The following is a 17,419-nucleotide window of genomic DNA, read 5'->3' on the forward strand; positions in this document are numbered from 1 at the left end:
GTATTTTTTTGGGGGGGGGGCTTTGGAGTTAATCGTTCCATTTGCCTGAATGTTTTTGGGGATACCATTTGGTTCAGTGGGTGGTTTGGGAAGGGGGGGGGGGGGGTTATTTATATATTTTTTGATTATTGATGTGTCTTGCCTTTGTGCCCATCATTTTTCACTCCTACATGTCATGCCAATTTAATCTGGACACAAATGACATTGTTTTAATGTTATGGCTGATTACAATATGGTTCAGTGGGGTTTAGCAGGCACTGTAAAGTTTGTTGGCTGGAATGTGGGATTGGGTGGTGCAATTAAGCAATCTAGAGTGTTCGCACATTTAATAGGTCTTAATGCTGATAATGACTTTCTTCAATGGCAGGTTTTCCACCCAAATTTCAATAGAAAGGCCAGGGGTACAGCAATAATCATAAATAAAATGATTCATTTCTCAGCTGAGCAAATTCTATCAGACCCTGGGGGGCACTATATTACAGTAAGTGGGACTTTATTTCAGACTCCAGTGATACTAACCAATGTTTACGCCCCGAACTGGGATAACCCGAATTTCATTTCCTCCATTATTCCTCTTTACCTAACCTTGACACACAGCCTCATCTTCAGTGGAGACCTAAACTTGGTCATTGATCCAAAGTTAGACAGATCCCAACCCAAAACATTGGCTCCTTCTGGAATGGCTCGTGTACTTTCTATACTTTCTATACCTGCATCAGGTTTACACCCCCCTTAATTATTTTTTCATAGACAAAGCCCTTTGTCAAATTAACTGAATATTCCCCTATTGTTATTTCGGATCATGGCCCCCAGCTACTGGAATTGTGTCTCTCTCAGTGCTTACAGTAGGCACTGGAAATTCAATCCAGGGCTGCTGGCAAAAAAAACCCCATTGTGATTATATAACGGAAAGAATTGATCGATTTATCGAAAAAAATTATAAATCTGTGTCGACTATACCATCCTGTTTATAGGAAACCTTTAAGGCAGTGATCCGGGGGGAGATTATTTCATATAGTCCACATTCTAACAAACAAAGAAAACAGACACAACAGGACCTAATTGATGCAATCAGAGAAATAGATAGGCAGTCTGCTAGTTTTCCCACCCCAGAATTATATGCAGTAAGGCTTAAATATCAGACTGAATTTGATTTGCTCTCCACCAATAGGGCTGAGTATCTTATTATACGGACAAAGGGTACTTATAATGAATATGATGAAAAAGCTAGTCCTCTCCTGGCCTTGCATTTTAGATGTCAGGCAGCCTCAAAATACATTACCCAGGTTTATGACTCCTCCCACTCCCTGTCTACTAACCCATCTTAAATAAATAACAATTTTCTGCATTTTACTCTATTCTATTCCATTTTTACAAATCTGAACCCCCATCGGACATTACAGCTTTGGATGGCTTTTTAGATAACCTGAATATTCCTAATATCGACCCAAATACTGAAAGGAAATTGGATAGCCCTCTCCACCTGGAGGAGCTGACCAGTTTTGTTAAGTTGATGCAGAGTAATAAGGCTCCAGCCCCAGACGGTTTTCCTATTAATTTTCATTAGAAGTTTCTCTAGTCAATTAACTTCTCTTCTTTTAGACATGTTTCATGACTCTCTAAAAAATTATTCTTTTTCTCAGACATTAACACAGGCCTCAATCTCCCTTATCCTCAAGGCAGGAAAGAACCTGGAAGAATGCGGTAGCTGGCGGCCCATAAGTCCTTTAAATGGAGATATCAAACTCCTAGCCAAGGTGCTGGCGTGTTGTCTGGACCCATGTTTGGAAAACATTATCTCAGAGGACCAAACTGGATTCATCAAAGGTCATAAGCTCTCATTTGACATTCGCTGACTGCTCAATATTGTGCTCTCTCCCGGTGCTACGCAGGGAGCAGAAATGGTCGTCTCCCTAGATGCGGAGGTTTTTGACCGGGTTGAGTGGGATTATTTGTTTTCTGTGTCCAATCTCACCTTTGTTGTTTGCTCTGGCAATAGAGCCACTCTCCATTGCGCTTAAGTCTTCATCACTTTTCACTGGGATCTGTAGGGTGGGGTCAGAACATCAGGTCTCTCTACGCAGATGACCTGCTGCTCTATATTACATATCCAGTTAGTTGCATAGATGGGATTATGCGTATCCTGATTACATTCAGCTCTTTTTCGTGTTATAAATTGAATATCAGTAAGACCGAATGGTTTCCGTTGAACGAGGCAGCTAAATGAATCTCAGCTGGTACCCTACCTTTCTGCATGGCATCTGAGGGATTTCGCTATTTGGGGATTAATTTCACTCACAGCTTATTTCATCTCCAGAAGATGAATCTTTCTAAGTTAGTCAATGATGTTAAAGGGGATTTGTGTTTAATGGAAGCTCGCTCTTGTCAGTCATCCTCTCTGACTGCTCTTCTTTGTGGCCCCCTTGCCTCTAGTTTTGCCAAATACACTGCAAACCCCATCATCCTATCTTCTCTAATAATTTGGAAACAGTTCCGACAACATTTTGGCCTCACCTCTGCATCCCCCCACAGTCCCATTTGTAAGAACCATCTGTTCTTACCCTCCTCCCTTGATGCAGCTTTTGCATCAAGGGGTAAGTCTGTTTCTTTGATGCATTTACCTATAAGACGTTTACTAATTTCATTGATCTTTGTGATAAGTTCCATTTACCAAAATCAAATTTGTTTCGATATTTCCAAATGTGTCACTATGCCAGTACATACTTTTCCACATTCCCCCAATTTTCCTGCTGACACCTTGCTGGAGAAGATTCTGTCCACCCCAGGTTCGTGCAGCAAAACATCGGTATTCTATGATCTCATTCTTTTTGCTGAGACTCCCTCTCTTTCTGCGACTAAGAGTTACTGGGAAAGGGAGCTAGGTCTGGACCTCACAGAGGAGTACTAGAAAGAAGTTTTAAAAAGGGTCAGTTCTTCCTCCACATGTGTCCGCTTGAGTCTCATACAGTTTAAGGTCCTACATAAAATACATTTTACCAAAGATAGACTCGGTAAACTGTTTCCAGGTACTAGTAACGCTCGTGACAGGTGTGCCCTTCCACCTGGTGAAACATACATCTTCTATTCCTGCCCAAGATTGAAATAGTTGACACTCTGTCCAGGGCTCTCAACAGAACATTGAAAGGCAGTCTTTTAATTGCTATTTTCACTGAGCGGTCTCACTGGGAGGGGGAGAAGTATTATTGCATTTGCATCCCTCATAGCCTGTAGACGGATACTCCTACAATGGAAGTGCCCAAACCCACCATCTCCTTCCTCCTGGCTAGGAGATTTGCTGTCTTTACTGAAATTAGAAAAGGTGAAATACAATTTCCACATTTGGTGGGATCCGATCATTGCTTTTGTCAAGACGCTTGACTCCCTAGACCAATTTATTAGTTTGTGATTATTATTTGCCATGACGTTTATTTATTTAGGTGTACGATGTACTTATTTTAGTGAGGTACGATGGGCATAAGTTTGAAATTCTCCACGTGCATGGGTGTACTTTTTATTTCTGTACATTTTGCATGTGTATTTGTGTATGGGTGTGTGTCTATATAGATATGGTGTCCCTCTATGGAGGTATAGGTGTGTGTGTGTGTGTGTGTGTGTGTGTGTGTGTGTGTGTGTGTACGCACGTGTAAACCTACATGCATGTTTCTACCTACATGCATTTTTCTACTTGTTTTGTTCTTGTTGTTTTTCCTATTGTATTATTATTATTATAAATTTTCTATGTTATTATTATTATTTTATCTTTTTTTCATTTTACTTTTGTTGTACTTATTTATTTTTATTTATACTTCATTTATTTACTTAAAAAAATGTTTCTCCTCTTGATCTGAGTGTAAGGGTGGGGTGAGGATTAATCAAAATATATATTTAAAAGAAAACTTTACTAACTAGCTTCAACTTTCTTTTCTGCTTTAAAAAAGCTGCCTGCTGTTGAAAACAACGTCCACGAAAAGGATGAAAGAGCCAAAAAGAAAACTACTGAACTAATGATATTCCTCCTCACTGATTTATTGATTGATTATGTAAAAAAAACCTTGATGAATGCAATAATGTATTTTACTATGAAGGAACACCTCATTTAATATTGAATGTTTCAGTACACTCTCAGAAAACCATTTAAAGAACCTAGATTTTAGCCACTGGCCACCAAACGACAGTATTTTTATATTTGACAATATCAAACTTAAATCAGTGTCCACTTCATAACTTATATTTCCAGTTTCCAAATATATATACAAAAATATATATCATATATTGCATATGATAAAAGCTAGGAATTAAACTACATCATCATATATTTTAAAGGTACATTTTAGCCGTGGGTGGTCCGAGTCACGAGGAACAGGAAGTCTACGTCTTCTCATTCACTCGTAAAAGCTGACACAAGCAAAACAACTCCTCCTAACGAACGGCATCCTACTTCCCATGGCATAAATGAGCAAAAGTGTGAGGAGGGCAAAACCGTTGTTGTTCATTGGTTTTTAACTGCAACCGGTTGTTGGGCTTTGACGCCTGGTGTTTTGTTTAGGAAGAGAAAATTCTAGCTTCGGTTCAGTCAGTATCCCGTCTTGAGATGATGGACGTCTGGGGCTTTTGTCCTGAACTCGACAGCTTATCATCCATCTAGTTCAAAAAGTCGAGGTTGAGGGCCACGCAACTGCATCACGCAGGAAGCATTGGTGACCCACATCCTCCTCAATTTGTCAAAGGCAGAAATGACGCAGCCGTAACTGCAGTTGAATTTATTTCATATTAGAGCCTCAAATCTCTCAATGACTGGGCCATGTCTGCTTCATGCATGAACACACGTATCATGAGTTTAAAGCATGCGTTTCCACCATGGACTGTGCTGCTCTTCAGTTTCATGTGTTATTGTGTCTGTTATCTGTGTTTAACATTACTCTGTTATTTTCTGCGCATATTTGTGATACCATTGCACGTCTGTGAGCTGTGTGCACCGTGTCACCTCGGCTGAAATACTGTTTTCTCATCAGGGAACAGCTATTTATTAGATTTATCAATGAGCTTTTAAGATTTCAGCCACTCAAACAGTGGGAAACTACCTAAAAAACTCACAACATCGTGTTGATTTCTAATTCATGATGGAAAACAAAAGTGTATTTGTGACTGAGACGTCAGAGAAATGTCTCTGTGTGGGGTAATCGAGCAACGTGAGGAATGCTAACAGACTGCTGGTCTTTATTTGGTCTGGCTCTTATCTGCTCCTGCTTCTCGCAATCTAACTTTGTTCACCGGACAGACCAATCACGGCCTGGTTTAACGTCTCCAGATGCTGAGTGAGCCAAGCCAAAAGGAGGCAGAGCCAAGACAAAGAAGTAACCACTTTTTTTGTGTGTGAAAGTGAAATCAAGTGTAGACAATAATATGTTCAGAAGAATGTACCTTGTGATAAGAGGATAACATTAAGGATACAAACACGGCATCGCTGTGCTTTGAGACAGTCAGCATCTTGAAATATCACAGGGCACATTAGTGAAGAGACGTTAGTAGCAGTTCGATGTGTACTGTAAAAACTCAATATAAATTATTACTGTACCTTTCCAAACCCATACATTTTAGGAGGTAAGTTTTCTTTCCAGTAGCTGTGATTGTTTTAGTTTCATGTCTTCCTCCTCCAGTGCAAGGAATGTTATTACAGATGAGTTTTATTTGTATTTTGCCTGCAAATTCTGGGTGCTAATACAGCTACTCAGCATGGATGCTCACTGAGTGGATAAGCCAAGTTTAAGTCACCATTGTGCAGCCCACTGCAGATGTGCATTCGTTTTGTAAATGTAAAACATTCATCCATTGAAAATTCCTACTATAAAGGTTTTTTTGTCAAAAGCTTCACAGACAATTTATGGTAAGGCTACATATCTGTTAGGATTAGGCTTTTCCAACATCTTTTCCACATGTTCCCACTTCCCTGTTGTGTACAGCATTTGATGACATCATCGTAGAGAGCCAAAGGCGATCTGGGTTCAGTGTCAATAAGCAGCGGTAGCACCGTGGTGTAACTTGTTGCATCAGACTTGGAGCTTCAGAGCTGCTTGGCTGCTCTTGCTCGGGGAGGCCACAGCAGTGTTTATGGAGCCGGGCTGGAGATTAGGATGACTGCATGCCCACTCACTCTCTCTCTCTCACACTGACACACAGACACATTCACAAATACACACACATACTCTGTCTCACTCTCTGGGTTTCCACTCTCAAGCTCTCTTCTCAGACTGCTCACTGCTTCCCTCCTTTTTTAAGGGGGTCCCCTTATCGAAGGCTTGGAGACTGGAGCAGTGACACTATCTACAGATGTGGGGAGTATGTGTGTGTGTGTGTGTGTGTGTGTGTGTGTGTGTGTGAGAGAAACCGAAAGGGAGATTGAAGTGCGAGCGGCTGATTTGAAAAGGGTCAGAGCGTCAGATATGGTTGTCGCCAGCTACGTCATGGCTTGGAAACTCCAACACAACCCAACAAGGCACCGTGGGAGTCTTATCACAGCACAGCAACAATATTCACTGATGCTGCTGAAACGTGTGTTTCGGGTGATGACCTCACTGTGGCAGAATGTGTTTAGTTTTTCAGCAACAAAAAGTCCTGTGGGTTTGAATTTTCTCTAAATCTTCCAATTTCCAGCTGTGACAGAGATACTGTATGAACGTCAAAGCAGAGCCGGGCTACATGGGGTTATGTACATATACAGTACATGACCAACAGTGTGTGTGTGTGCGTGTGTGATAAGAAGAAGGGTGATGGCGCCATGTTCATCCTCCTCTCAGCAGCTCTCCAGTAGTTCCCATGCCGTCCACATCTTTTAATGAGGCGTGTGCGCGTGTGTGTGAGTGTGTGTGTGCATGTGTATGGGAGAGATATATATTAGTCCACTTGTGTAATAATTCAGACATATTCAAATAGCCTAAAATAAGAGAGATAACCAAACTGAGTAATGATCCGGATTGGAAATTAAAAACCAATAAACAACTAATAAATATAATAAAAAACTAACCAATGTTAAAGGGATAATTCAGTGATTTTGAAGTGGGGTTGTATGAGGTACTTATGCATTATATTGCAGTTTGGAGGAGAAGTGGAAGAAGCGAAAGTCCGGGTTCCAGTGTTGCAGAGGGGACCCCCGAAATACTTTTTTTCGCCAAATTTTAAAGGGCCCATATTATGCCCCCTTTTACACAAGTTACATTGGTTTTCAGGTGTGTGAACTACAGGTCTTTGCCATTCCATGTCAAAACACCTCAAGGATCAAGCCACACGGCACCCTCCTCTTTCTGTATAAACAGCCCTGTGAGACTACGGTCGATTCCAGCGCTTTCCTGCTCACTCCTCGCCCCCCTCCCTTCGTGTTCCGCCTCGCTCCGCCTCGCTCCGCCTCGCTCCTCCCCGGGTCTGCTGCCATGACAACAGTCGCACGTAACAAGGCACATACACGACGTAGAGACCCGGGAGGCCCAGCGAACACGTTCTCCATAATTACACACAGAGCACAAGGGGCTGGGCGATAGAACGTTAACGACATCCCGGCCGCGAGTCTAGCTCCACCGCAAGCCGGCAGCCGCGACCTCCACCGCAAGCCTGGAGCCGCGACCTCCGCCGCAAGCCTGGAGCCGCGACCTCCGCCGCAAGCCGGGAGCCGCAACCTCCGCCGGCAGCCGCGACCGAACGCCGCAAGCCGGGAGCCGCGACCGACCGCCGGCAGCCGCGATCTGTTTCTCCGCACTTCAAGGGGGGAGGTGCTGCTCAGGTTGGGGGCGTGGTCACCCCAGTAGCAGGAGTCAACTTACGTCACTTGACGCCCGGGCTGTGAATGGCTCGTTTACAGACCGTCTGCACGATCAACCCAAACCACGAATCAACGACTCATTGTTTTCTTTTCATTCTCCGTGGGCTGGCAGACACCCCAGATAACCAAATATACGTGGAGGCAGGCTGAAAAGGTGCCTGGAGCATAATATGGCCCCTTTAAGAAAAAAAAAAAATCTGTTCAATTGTACGCTAAATAATGTATTCTTCCACTGCTTAAGTTTGCCGCCAGACAGCTATTTATTTTGCATGTTTATTTACAAGCGTAGCCATGTATTCTATACCAACTCGTGACGGTGCAAAGCAGTAGCGTATCACTAAGCAGTTCTTCTTATGTATACTCTGGTTCATAAACGTATCCGCTTACGTCCACAGTGAATGGCATGTCTTCATCGCTGTCATAATCACTCATTTTTGTTTTCTTGTGTTTCTTGAATTAGCTGCGGTAGCTCTGAGTCGAACAGCTGATTCTCTGCACTGGCGCAAGTTGGTGTAGTAATACATGGCCGAAGTATGCTTGAAAAAAATTGCAAAAATGAATGGCTATCTGGCGGCAAACTAAAGCAGTGACAAAATATTTTTTTTAGTATACAACTGAACAGATATTTTTTCAGGTAAGCATTTAAAAATGTGGCAAAAAATACTTTTTCGGTGGTCCCCTCTGCAATAGTGGGACTCTTGACTTCCGCTACTTCCACTTCTCCTCCAAACTCCTTAAAATGAGTTCACCATCTCCATAACGTCACATATTAACTATGCATGCAACCCCACTTCAAAATCACTGAACTATCCCTTTAAGTCCCAAATCCTCTCAGGGATGTTGCAACCTTCACTCATGAGCCATTGATCAATAGGATTTGGCCGTGATGAGTGATTGTACCAAGTTGGACTTGGTCTGTTCACATCTGGGTCAGGTGGTGTTGACAGTCATAAGATAAAATTACATTGTGAGATACCGGTTGTAATCAGATCAGACACTGCTGTATCCTCTTACTACTGGGATAATTACCTGTTCCACTCACCCATGTTTAGTCTAAACACTCACAGCTCACTATAGCTAATTAGCTTTAGCAGCTAATAATGGCTCCTTCCTCTCCTGCTGTCTCTTGCTAACCTCCAAGTTCCTCCTCTGCCTCCTTTACGTTAATGGTACTATTAATAATTATAGTTTATTTGCCAGGATTGAAGTGAGACTCAGTCTTTTAGAAGGGCAGCTCTGCAGATAGAGAGTATATTGTTAGCTGATACTGTTAGCCAGTCCCCGCTAGCCGGTGCAAGCCAACCCAATGTAGCTTCTTCAGCTCCCCCAGCAGCTCCCGAGTAGCAGGGAGGACAGGGCGGCTGGGTGATTTTGCCTGCAAAAAAGAAGCATAGTCCTAAACTTAAGCCCCCAGTTAGGGTTGCCAACCGTCCCTTAAAAATACGTAATCATCCTGTATTTGGAAACTAAACAAACGTGTCCCTTTGTACTGATAAGGGACTCATTTTGTTCCGTATTTGATAATAAATGTCTGAGCAATGAAACTGTGCAGCTCTCTGTCCGGAAACAATGAGAAGTGCTGTGTCAGTGTTGCCGCTACTAGAATGCTCTTCTTATTGACCAATGAAAAGCGCTGTTAGTGTTGCTACGACACCGCAAGTAAAAAAAAAATGGCTGCCGCTCCGCCGGTAAAAAATAAGTGTTAACAGAAATATAGAGCAGAATTAGGCCTGAGCGATAAATCAATAACGTTTTATCGTGAAATAACTTTTCCTCAATAGAAATTTAAGACATGTCGATATAACTAATTCCATCAATGTTTTGACAGACACGTACAGCCAATGAAAATGAGAATATCGCCTTGCAGAACCAATCATTTGGTACGAATGGAGTTACAGCTAGGCCTGTCAACTACTTTTTGTCAGACAATATATTAGCCCAGAATAATTGCGATAAACGATATTATTGTAATTTAATTAATTAGTAATTTGTAATTAATGGCCTATTGGTCGTTGCGTGTGTGAATCACTGCGCTCTTCTAGACCATTTGTGTCGCTGCATTTTGCTCCGCAGGCAGGGGCAGTTTATCAAAGCAGCAATAGGGGCAAAATCTGAACTAAGTACTGCATGTCAAAGATCTTTACGTGTGGTGCTTGTGCTGATGAGCAGTCTGACACAAGTTGCACTCCTGCGGGACATCAAACACTGTGCATTGCTCCAAAACAGTGCCGTGCTGTTTGTCCAGATTCCACGTGCGACCAGACTTGCAGCTAATAAACAACCCGCACTGTGCTTGTCGTCGTCAGACATTTGACCGTTCACCACAGTGTGTTTCACTCTGTTGCTCATTTCAAAACAAAGGCACCAGTACATTGATGTGTGATGTAGACAGGCAGGTCCTGGCAGATGAATAAAAACCTCCTGGCAGGTAGTCAGGTCCTTGCAGATAATAGATAAGCAGGACCGAAATTCAACTTTATCTCATGGGTTCCCGGTAAAGACCCTGACCCTAATCCGTCCTCACTGTCTCTCTCCCTCGCTGCCTCTCTTCAGGGGCGTGTCGCCCAAAGATTCTACAGCGATCCATCGTTGTGTCGAATCGTGTGAAAATAAAAGCCTTAGTTGATTTGTGTAATTGCGACATTTACTACAATTCTAAAGCAGCGGCTGCAATATTGTTGCTAAATGAACTTATGTTACCTAAAAGTGTTGACAGTTTGTGAGCTGCACCTGCAACAGAGCAGAAGAGAGGATTGAAGAAGCATGCCTACCTGACAACAAACACAATGTCGATTATCAAGGTCAATATAAATGATAGTTGATAATGTCGATAATGTAATTATCGAGACAGACCTAGTCAGGAGGGCTTCGGTGACAGGACGGTGTCATCCCCTGTGATTTGTTGCTAGTTTTATGCACACTGGTAAAATCCCCCTTTGAATCCCTGTATCATGTTTCATAAAAATTCCTGTCAGCCAAAACGGCTCTGCTGTTGGCACTGACATCCGCAAAGAGTCAGTGATTTATCTGCTCTCTCTGTGGCTCCTTCATGTCTCAGAATCCAAGGGGATGGCAGCTCGGGGACTTTACACCGTAACCCAGCTTTTATGCCTAAGAGCATCACTAGCTTTCAGATTCAGAGTAATAACGCTGTATAGATTCTTTCCCCCACCACACAACTGCATCTCATCTCCTCTGCCCGGTGCCCGTGCTCTCCTGTAATGTTGTATGCATGGCTGCGCTGGGTCGTTCTCAGGGGCTGTTTGTACACTACAGAGAGCAATCACTGGGACTTCCTCTGTCTGCACAGCGCTTGTCACACTGGCTGTGTGAGGCTATTTCACAGGCATATATCTCCTCCGGGGCAGATCCTCCGGAGATCGCCAGACCACATTCCACAAGAGGAATTGCATCCACCATGGCTCTGCATGGAAGGATGGCAGTGGGAGACATCTGCGCTGCAGCGTCATGGTCCTCCCCCTGCTCTTTCAACCGTTTCTATCTGCGGGACGTTTTTCCCCTTTACCTGCTTTCCGATGATCGACCCTGTACTGGGCATTTTATCAGAGGATTTATTGGTTATTTCCCAGCCTTCATCCAGATACAAGAGAATGTGATCATTTCATTCATATTCTGCTCCATTCAGGGGCGTATGTGACCTGCTGTGCATCATTACGCATGGCACAGTGGCTGGGTGTGTGTGTGCGTTTATGCTTGTGGTACGGGACGGACCCAGTGATCATTGACTACATCCGGCTTTGCCCATTAACCACTAGCGATAGCCTTAAAGGGCGAAGCCTATACGACATTGAACGATAGTTACGTATTGTAACTCCAGATTCTATCAGTATAGGCGCAGCCTTTTAAGCTATGGGCCTCAAGGTCTCAGTCCAATATATACTTGACGTGAGACCGTGGTGGGGCCCACACAGCAGGTGGGTGTGGACTTAAATTTTTTAGTGCTGCACGGTCGCGCAAAGGATAAACCACTAGCGTTAGCCATAAAGGGCTGCGCCTATACTCATAGAAACTGGAGTTACAATACGTAACTATCGTTATTTCATATAATTTATTTCTAATAAGTCATTTCTAGTGTTTTTATTAAAAAAGCACACAAACTATAAATATGAATCTAATGCTTTCTTGAATGTTTTAAATCAAGATTTAAAGCAAACCACTGGCTTCCCATCTCTCTGAACCGTGTTGGTCGTGGCCCTGAGCAGCACAGGCTTCCTTTATTTTTATGCATAGAAGGTAGCAACCCTAGTGACAAGTTTGCATACAAAGTCAATGCAAAGGAGGGGAAACACGCAAATTCCCGACAGTCGCTAATCGCGCGATGCCTTGACGTGATAGCCAATGAGCGTTGAGATCCTCCCTCCATCACTGTCGTCAGATATCCTGTCATTGTATCAAGAATGGTCGCTGTGTGTGGGCAGCCTGGTCAGGTTGCTTTTGTGACCGGGTGAAGAAGTAGAGGGCTCGGCAGAAAGTGATCGAGGTAGTTGGACACTAGCTAGCTAGTTAGCCCCAGTTGGCACAACCCGTCTGTGTGGCTTTGCCATCGGCACTCCTGTCCGCCTTTTTCCTCTCAACAGTTCATGTTTACGTGTGTCTTTCCCATTCTTTCCTGTCTGCCTTTTTTTCATTCACCAGTTCATGTTTACCTGCGTGTGTGTGTAGGTGTGTGTCTTTGTTCAGTAGGTTAGAAAGGCAGTGGAGTTCCACTAATCAAGATGATTCTCACCTTGATTGGAGAAATTGTTTAATTACAAATAAGAAAGCCCTTAAAATGCCAGAAACACATATTATTCTTCCTTAATAGAGGGAAATTGTCACAGTCTGCTCACCTCCATACCGGCTCCAGTAAATTTCCACTCACCCCACCTCTGCTTCTATCTGCGGCCAGCCACACCCACCTCATTAGTTCATTCCCCTCACCTGGTCTCTCAGCTGCATCTCATCCACAATCAAACCCAGTTTATAAGCCTTTCCAGTTCACAGACTCATTGCCAGATTGTTCTTTGCATCAACGACAGACTTTCCAGCGTTTGGACTGATTTCCCGGCTCCGACCCTGCTTCACCCCGACTTCCCTGCCTCGTCTCTGCCACGGTAAACACCTCTGCCTTCTGCCCCCGACTACGAGCTTTGTCAGCGTGTTTCTGGAGCACTGTCTGCCTGTTTCCTCGGCGGCCTGACTTCTCCCCCTACCTGCTCTTCGTTGTGAGTTTCCAGCCATCAATGCGGTGGGTTGCCTCATCTTACAGACTCTAAGTTGTGTTCCACCCCGGCCGCCTGGACTGCTCCTGGGTTCCTGCTCTTCCGCCTGGTATATGCTACAACCTGCCTTTAGCCTGTTTTCTCTGCCAACCTGCTGGTCTGCTGCAATAAAAGACATTGCCAACTCTCCCTGTGGTGTACTGCACTTGGGTTCAATTCCCCCCCGTTACAGAAAATAAAAACAACCCCAGGTTCCTCTTCAGCACTGTAGCCAGGCTGACAGAGTGAAAGCTCTACTGAACATTCTATTCATCCAACTCACAGCATTAATGATTTCATGAGATTTTTTACAAAAAAGACCATCAGAGAAAAAATGGATCAGATTTATCCCACTAATAGCACAGATACACTGTCTAATACCGTATAGCCTCAGAAACAACAGTATTGCCTAATTTATATAAGGCTGCTTTACCCCTGTAGATCTGGCTGAGCTGACTTCACTGGTCATCTTTATCCAAGCCCTGTGTTTTAGATCCTATTCCATAAAGGCTGTTAAGGATGTTTTCTTATAATGGGATGATGGGCCATTTCTGTGTGTATCTGCTTACATATTAACAAGTTTTAAGCCAGAGATGTTCTCCCATTTTTGAATCTTTCCAAGGTATTGTTTTCCAACTGCTTTGGGTGTCTGCCCTCTTCAGCCTAGCTGCATATTTGCAAATAACTAGTGGTTGATGGTGTTTGTTTCATCTTTTGGAGCACTCCATTCATTACCAATTGTGAGGTCTCATTGCCCTCTCTTGGTCTTACCCATTTATGGCAAATTGTAGGTTTTGGGATGAAATTAAAAAAGAGATCATTAATCACAAATAGGTCGTTGGCCCCTTAGCCATTACTGCTACTGCTAATCCATCATGCACACGACGTCGGCCCTTCAACCATTACCAGCTACAGCTCATTCGTTCAAGCAAGGCGTTGGCCCTTTAACCATTACCAGCTCCAGCTCATTCGCTCAAGCAAGGCATTGGCCCTTTAACCAATACCAGCTACAGCTCAGTCATCCAAGCAAGGCAACAGCCTTTTTACCATAACCAGCTACAACTCATTTGTTCAAGCAAGGCGTAGGCCCTTTAACCATTACCAGCTACAGCTCATTCATCCAAGCAAGGCTTGGGTCTTCAACCATTACCAGCTCGGGTCATTGTTTCAAGCAATGCGTTGGCCCTTTCACCATTACCAGCGACAGCGCATTCATTCAAGCAAGGTGTTGGCCCCTTGCACCTTTTTATGGTTTGTCCAATCTCAGCTTGTTTTCAGGTTTGTCCTGAGCTTTAATTCATCAGAATTATCAGGTTTTATCAGGAACTTATTCACAAATTTCAATCCCAAATTCAAGCCACTTGGCACACTATCTGCTTTGTTCTTGCAGCTACACAAAATAAGCTTGGTTGCTCTAATGTAACCTACTGCAATATAACCTGTTTGAGAATTTTCAGAAAACTTCTTTGAAAAAGGCAAATCAAAGAGACAATCTAGAAAGACGTGAAGAAATATTTCGACTCTTTTGATTTATTAATTTTTTTTTATTCATTACCTTGATATTTTTAAGCAGTTTGAATAATTTCACATACAATTGTTTATGGATGTACTTACTTCCTGGTTCCTTTGTAGCCCAGGCAGTTCTTTTCTGTGTTTTGTGTTGTTCTTTTGTGTTTGCATGCAAGACCACCAACTGTACGTTTGTGTGTGTGTGTGTGTGTGTGTGTCCCCTCTCTGTGTTGTCTCCAGAGGGGCATTCTGATACTATTGTTAGTGAAATCTAATCTCTGTGTCGTATTGGGTTGGGGGTGGAAGGGTAGTGTGTGTGTGTGTGCCCGCACTTTGGTAAACATTGTGCTGAGCAGCCTCTTTCTCCATTAATGCTCCATTAGCCAAATTAGAGGCCTAATTGGGGAGGCGAGGAGAGCGCAGTACTCTCAAAGGCATTGCGTGTGTTTATGTGTGTGTGTGCGTGTTGGGTCACGTACTGTAAAGCCAGACATTTAAAGGGATGGGTTTTTTTGGACAGGCGGGCTGTTATCAGTCGAGCCTGTGAATGGATAAAGGTGCAATGTTGAATGAGAAAAGTTGAGATCCTGGGTTGAATATTGGACAGATCAGAGCTCCGATGACAGTTGCCGGAGCTGATGGATCATCCATGAGCCTTTAAAGGGCGGACGGCTGCCAATTTGATTAGCAGGTTATTAGCTAGTTAGCTAGCTACTTACTGTGCTTGTTGCCCTCGCGGCCTTGAGATAGGGAGGTAAAATGGAGGAGACATAAAGGAGTCTAGTTAACTGAGTTAGTGTGTGTGGGTTAATGTGTGTGTGTTTGGGTGTGAGTGTGTGAGGAAGCATGCGTGACAGACGGAGGCAGAGGACACATGTACAACACTCCTTTTTGTCCTCAATTATAAATTCAACTTTATTTGTATAATGCCAAATCACAAAATATATTATCTCAATGGACTTTACATAGTAAGGTCGAGACCTCACAATACTACAAAGAAACCCAACAGTTCCCACATTGGGCAAGCACCTGGCGACCGTGGAGAAAACTCCCTATTATCAGGAAGAAATTTCTAGCAGAACTCAGTTTCACGACCTCAGTTTTGGGCGGAACATATGTTTCAACTAATTGGTGTGAGGTGAGAAATAGGGGGAGAGAAGATTGAGGAGGAGAGAAGAAAGACCAGGAACAGTTGTACAACCACCATTGCTTTAAGCTCTGTCAAAACATATTTTTGGCCAGCCAAAAGTCCTTCTCCATGACCTCCCCAAACTCCTCCAACACTCAAATTTTTGCTTCAACGACTGCTGAAGCTGTAGCCCTCCTCGCCCTCCGGTACCTGTCAGCTGCTTTAGGAGACCCACCGGTCCAGCAAGCCTGAGGCCTCCTTCTTCAGCCTGTTGGCTTCTCTCACCAGGGGGTTCTTAGGTTGCAGCCTCGACAGGCACCAATGCCCTTCTAACCACTGCTCCCTACCGCCGCCTCCTCAAAAGAGGCCCTGACCAAGGCCCACTCTGACTCCTTGTCCCCAGCCTCCCTTGGTATGCAATAGAAATTCTTATGGAAGAAAGAGACTTAAAGACCTCATGGACAGAGGTCTCTGCCAGAAGCTCCCAATTCACCCTCATTAATTTAGGTTTACCAGGTCTGTCTGACAGCCCTCCTCCTTATCTGATGAGGTGACAGTCGTGCTCCTCTCGTCACCCTAGTGTCAGGACGTACGGTCGTAGATGTGATGATACAACTACAAAGTCGATCATTGATCATTGGCCTCAGGTATTCTGATATCATTTTTTTAAATTCTAGATTTAAAATATACTATCAATAAATCATATTGATATAGAAATAATTTATCATATAGGTCTGCCTGCTGTTAAGAACTCAGTGCTTGGATTTTGCTGCAGATGGAGAGAGAGGAAGAGAGCTCTACAATAACGTATTGGTGCAGAATGGCATTGTGTAAAAAATGTTTGGGACAAAATGTGGTGGGACTAATATATACACACTATATTAGTCCCACCACATTTATTTATATAGCAGCATATATACAATACTCACTCAAGGTATGAATCTACAATTTGATGCCATTCCCTGATGTCCCTGATGATGATCATTTCGTCCTTCATCATCGAGTCAGTCGATCTTTGGTCTTCTTTTCCCTCTTTTTTCCCCCCATGAATTTGTCCTAGGCCACTTTCACTGAGATACACTGAAGAGGAGTCAAATAAGTACTTACCAGTTTGAGTGTTCACCTCATACAAGTTTTTCCTTCTCCGTCTCCATCTCCGTCTCATTCTCTGCCTCTTTCTACCAGTGTCTTTATCGATGGTACTTTTCCTCTTACATCAGCTATGGCAGTGATGAAGCTTTGAAGTAACTACAAAAAAAAAGATAAACAAAGTGTTATAATGCTACTGAAGTTTAAAAAAAAAGAATGTTTCTATTCACTAAATAAATACTAATGGAACATTTCATTTGCAATGGATTCTGAGTTTAACCTTCCTACTTTATCAGATCTACAATAGGAAGTTTTTGCACTGACAAAGCTTCACCCATTAAACATTATCTCTTAATTTCAGAAGAGACTAAAAGATATCATCCACTGAAATGATTTAAAATACACAATCTAAACGATGAGTTACACCATAATTTAGTAGTTAGTTAAAACAAAGAATGATTATATAAGTTTTCTAGTGACTTTTGTTGATGTTTTTCCAAATCATGTCATAGTACAAAAGAAATTATCAATAACTTATGTTGGCTAGTTCATAAGCTCTTATGATTTACTGTCTTACAGATCACAAACATTACTCAAGTTCATATGTTGATTTACCTTTGT

The sequence above is a fragment of the Scophthalmus maximus genome, chromosome 20 (genome assembly GCF_022379125.1).
Source record: "Scophthalmus maximus strain ysfricsl-2021 chromosome 20, ASM2237912v1, whole genome shotgun sequence".
NCBI classification, from domain to species: Eukaryota; Metazoa; Chordata; class Actinopteri; order Pleuronectiformes; family Scophthalmidae; genus Scophthalmus; species Scophthalmus maximus.